The sequence below is a fragment of the Salvelinus alpinus genome, chromosome 21, assembly GCF_045679555.1.
Source record: "Salvelinus alpinus chromosome 21, SLU_Salpinus.1, whole genome shotgun sequence".
In the NCBI taxonomy this organism is placed as follows: Eukaryota; Metazoa; Chordata; class Actinopteri; order Salmoniformes; family Salmonidae; genus Salvelinus; species Salvelinus alpinus.
In genome coordinates this window covers 37,366,998-37,372,346 of record NC_092106.1, presented here as the reverse complement: position 1 = coordinate 37,372,346, position 5,349 = coordinate 37,366,998, and the positions used below count along the sequence as shown (strand labels likewise).

The 5,349-nt window shown below is 51.4% G+C and overlaps 1 long non-coding RNA gene across 1 annotated transcript; it reads right to left on the bottom strand.

Moving 5' to 3' along the window:
• Positions 1 to 452: 452 nt before the first annotated feature.
• On the bottom strand, positions 453 to 828 carry LOC139548638 (uncharacterized). Its single transcript, XR_011669739.1, has 2 exons — positions 724 to 828; positions 453 to 621 (listed from the first exon to the last, which is right to left on the bottom strand). It is a non-coding gene; the product is annotated as an uncharacterized lncRNA (long non-coding RNA).
• Between the last annotated feature and the right edge of the window lie 4,521 nt (positions 829 to 5,349).

Genomic DNA, 5,349 nt, shown 5'->3' with positions numbered 1-5,349 from the left:
TTAAACTCTAAGATGTGAATTGACCACCCTCCTCTTACAGATAGCAGGACATGCCATGTACCACTGAAGAACGGCTATCCCTTACTGCTCTTTCACACATCAGAGAAATGCTATCAATTTATTTCATCATTAGACCCACATATACTGCAATTGCAAGAAACCGTCAACCTTGCCCCAGATTCGGCTACATGTCTTGAACTTTTATAAAACCATTTTCTGAAGGAGGCATGAAGGGTATAAATGGCACCGGATGTGTACCAAACTCACTAAAAGTGGCAGTAATTAAGCCTCTCTTGAAAAAGCCAAACCTTGACCCAGAAAATATAAAACACTAATCGGCCTATATCGAATCTTCCATTCCTCTCAAAAAATTTGAAAAAGCTGTTGCGCAGCAACTCACTATGTCACGTTCTTTCAAAATCGAACCCAGAAGCAGACCAGGACAAGGAGCGTAGGAAGAAGGTGAGTATTTATTTACAAGTGAATGTGAATGGGTAGATATATCCAGGTGGCGTAGCGGGCAGCGGTGGTGAGTTGATGGGAGTAAATAGGTGAATCCAATGGGGTAGCGGAATCCTCCGACGACCAGGCGGGAATGGGGTAAATGATCCGGGTGAGTAACTGAAGACAAAACAAACGGAGGTAAGTTTAAGGCAAGCAATACGTAAAAAACAACAAAACAAATTCTATCCAACTTGAGGCTGATACTATGGCACAACATACTGTTCATGGCTAACGATCCGGCAGGGAATGGATGTCAGGTCCGGGCTTATGAAGAGGAGAGATGATGATCAGGACCAGGTGTGCAGATAGCTGATGGGATACAGGTGCGGGTAATCAGAACTCCCAACTGGCTACATTGCCCGGCAACCAGACAGGGTGCGTTCCAGGACGCCGGAAAAACACTCCAGGACAGAACACAGGCAAAAAACCGACTCAGGAAACGGGATTCGTGACAGTACCCCCCCTCCGACGAACGCCACCGGGCGGACTACCCGGAGCACCAGGGTGGAGGCGGTAAAAGTCACGAAGCAGGTCATCGTCAAGTATCTGACGCCGAGGAATCCAACTCCTCTCCTCAGGACCATATCCTTCCCAATCCACTAAATACTGGAACCCTCGACCCCGCCGTCTGGAGTCCATGATGCGGCGCACCGTGTAGACAGGACCACCTCCGATCATCCGAGGAGGAGGAGGACGAGGGGGCAACAGAGGACTGAGGTGAACCGGCTTGAGGCAGGAGACATGAAAGGTGGGATGTACTCTAAGTGTTGCAGGCAACTTGAGTCGGACCACAACAGGATTAATGATTCTCTCCACTACAAACGGACCAATGAACTTCGGTGACAATTTCCTCGACTCAGTCCGTAGAGGAAGATCCCGTGTAGCCAACCAAACCTTATCTCCGACCGTATAAGCGGGGGCAGGAATACGGCGACGATTCGCCTGGATCTGATACCGGTCAGAAACTTTAAGGAGAGCCTTCCTGGCCCGATGCCAGGTCCGGTGGCAACGACGAATGTGGGTCTGGACAGAGGGAACCGAGAGATCCCTTTCCTGAGAAGGAAACAAGGGAGGTTGGTAACCGTACAGGCACTGGAAGGGAGACATCCCAGTAGCAGATGAAGGGAGAGTATTATGGGCATACTCGACCCAGGGTAATTGAGAGGACCAAGAGGTGGGATCAGAGGAAACAAGACAGCGCAGCGTGGACTCCATCTTCTGGTTGGCTCTCTCCGCCTGCCATTAGATTGGGGGTGAAATCCAGAAGTGAGACTGACTGTAGCTCCAATGGCCAAACAGAAGGATCTCCAGACAGCAGAGGTAAACTGAGGACCACGGTCAGAAACAATGTCACAGGGCAATCCGTGGACCCTGAAAACCTCCCTAACCAGGATCTCGGACGTCTCAGTGGCAGAAGGCAGCTTGGAGAGGGGGACAAAGTGAGCAAACTTGCTGAATCTGTCCACAATGGTCAGAATAACCGTGTTACCAACAGAAGAGGGCAACCCCGTGACAAAGTCCAGGGCCAGATGCGACCAAGGTCGCCGGGGAATAGGTAGAGGGTGAAGAAGCCCAGAGCTGGGCCGATTGGTACTCTTATTCTGCGCACAAACAGGACAAGCGGCAACAAACCTCCGGGTATCTTCTCCCATAGCAGGCCACCAAAATCGTCTGCGCAGTAGCGCCATAGTCCGAGCAACGCCAGGGTGACAAGCTATCTTGCTGGCGTGGGACCACTGAAGGACAGCAGAACGGACCGACTCAGGCACGAACAACCGACCGGGTGGACCGTTACCGGGCCCGGGCTGCGTCCGAAGGGCCGCCATCACATCCTCCTCAATCCTCCATGTAACGGCTCCCACGACAACATTCTGGGGAAGAATCGTCTCAGTCTTGGCCCCACTCTCCTCCGTCTTGGAGAACATCCGGGACAGGGCGTCCGCCTTCCCGTTCTTCGACCCAGGTCGGAACGTCAGGGAAAAATTGAAGCGTCCAAAAAACAAAGCCCACCTGGCCTGACGGGAGTTGAGACGTTTAGCCGATTGCACATAAGCCAGATTCTTGTGGTCAGTCCAGACCACAAACGGTTGCTCCGCTCCCTCCAACCAGTGACGCCACTCCTCCAAGGCAAGCTTCACAGCGAGAAGCTCCCGGTTACCCACATCGTAGTTTCTTTCAGCTGGAGAAAGACGACAAGAGTAGAAGGCGCAGGGATGGAGTTTACCGTCAGTGGAGCTACGCTGGGACAGGATGGCGCCCACCCCCACATCAGACGCGTCCACCTCAACAACAAACTGACGGGAAGTGTCAGGTTGAGAGAGAATCGGGGCGTTGGTGAATCGGCTCTTCAAGTCCAGAAATGCTCGGTCTGCCTCAGGAGTCCAACAGAAATTTCTGGTGCAAGACGTCAGGGCAGTTAAAGGGGCGGCCACCCGGCTGTAATCACGGATAAACCTCCGATAGAAGTTCGCAAACCCCAGGAATCTCTGGAGCTGCAATCTCGTACCGGGCCGGGCCCAATCCCGAACCGCCCGAACCTTCTCTTGGTCCATCTTGATCTCTCCCCTGGAGATGATGTACCCGAGGAAGGACGTCGTGTGGGCGTGAAAATCACACTTCTCAGCCTTGACGAACAGACGGTTCTCCAATAACCGCTGCAGGACCTGCTTGACATGCTGAACGTGGCTAGAAAGCTCCTTCGAGAAGATGAGGATATCATCCAGGTAAACGAACACAAAAATACCAATCATATCTCTCAGCACGTCCTTCACCATACTTTGGAACACAGCAGGAGCGTTGGTCAGTCCAAACGGCATCACCTGGTACTCAAAATGTCCCATCGGAGTATTGAACCCAGTCAACCACTCGTCCCCCTCTTTGATCCGAACCAAATGATAAGCATTACATAAATCAAGCTTCGTAAAAACCGTAGCACCCTGTAAGGAATCAAAAGCCGAGCTCATCAAGGGCAGGGGATACTTGTTCTTGACCGTAATATCATTCAAACCCCGATAATCAATACACGGTCGAAGAGAGCCATCCTTCTTGCTCACAAAAAAAAATCCTGCTCCCAGAGGTGATGACAAGGGCCGAATGAGACCTGCAGCTAGAGACTCCTTGATGTAGGTCTCCAAGGCCTCACGTTCAGGTCGAGAGATACTGTATAACCGTCCCTTGGGAAAGGCAGCTCCAGGAAACAGATTAATCGCACAGTCATAAGGTCGGTGGGGAGGAAGGGACAGAGCCTTCTGTTTACTGAATACTTCACCCAACTCGTGATATGTTTCTGGAACCAGGGACAAATCAGGAGGAGCAGAGTCACTGACCTGACTGGAAACAGCAGGAGAACAGGCAGTCCTAAGGCAGTTAGCATGACACTCAATGCTCCAACTAGTTACCTTACCCGTCACCCAATCAAACGAGGGATTGTGTTCCTTCAGCCAGGGGTAACCAAGAACCAGAGGAACATAGGGCGAGGACAGAATGAAGAAGGAGATAAACTCTGAATGATTCCCCGACACCAACATCTTAACCGGTTCAGTCCTCATAGTGATCCGTGCCAGACTACTGCCGTTCAGAGTGGTTGCTTCAATGGCTTCCGGCAATTGTTCCTTGGAAAGCTCCAGCTGTTCCACCAAGTCGGCATCAATAAAGCTGCCATCGGCACCTGAATCGATAAAAGCGTTCATCTCTAAGCTCTGATCCTTATTCATAAGGGTCACAGGAAAACGGGGTCTGACAGGATCTTTGAGCGGTTGAAACTGGCTCGCTAACATTCCTCCCGAAACTAGCGAGCCGGGCAGTTTAACGGGCGCTGTGGACAAGCGGAGATGTAATGTCCCGAGCTACCACAGTAGAAACAGCTGTTGGTCTCACGTCTACGTTGGCGCTCCTCCTTAGTTAGCCCGTGTCGCCCCACTTGCATTGGTTCAGAATCTGGTGGCAAGACCCCTCCACTAATCCCGTGTGGGGAATAACGATCAATACGTTCTGGTTCACTTCCTGAACGGTAACCGAGTTGCTGATTGATTGGATGGACCCCACTGCTTCTCCCTCCTTCTCTCTCGGACTCTATTATCTACCCGAATAGATAAAGTGACCAAGCTGTCTAGGTCACTAGGCTCTGGATAGGATATCAGCTCGTCCTTGAGTTGCTCCGACAACCCCTTGTAAAAAGCCGCTTGTAGTGACTCCTCATTCCAACCACTCTCCACAGCCAATGTCCTGAACTCAATCATAAAGTCTGCCACACTGCGAGCTCCTTGGCGAAGAGTGAACAAACGTTTAGCTGCGTCCTTACCTCGGACTGGATGGTCAAAAAGCTTTCTCATCTCTCCCGTGAACTCCTGATATGAAGCCATGCAGGTCCCCTGTCGTTCCCAAACGGCTGAAGCCCATTCCAGAGCTCTTCCACGCAGCAGTTCAATAACAAAGGCTATCCTAGCCTTGTCAGTGGCGTAAGAATGGGGCTGCAGATCAAACACTAACCCACACTGCATAAGAAATGAACGGCATCTTCCCAAATCCCCTTCATATTTATCAGGCGTCGGTACCTTGGGTTCACGGAAGGAAACTGCTCCAGACACGGCAGGTGAGATGGGTGAAACAGGTGGTGAATGAATCGCCGGCAAACTGAGCTGATCCTGGATTTGTGTCAAGCTAGCAGATAAGTTCTGGATTGAACCCGCTATCTCCTGTAGCGCCGTCTTATGTTGTCCCAATGTCTTCCCCTGCTGGGTAATGGCATGGCAAACGGAGTCCAGGTCCGCTGGGTTCATCCTTGGCCGGATCGTTCTGTCACGTTCTTTCAAAATCGAACCCAGAAGCAGACCAGGACAAGGAGCG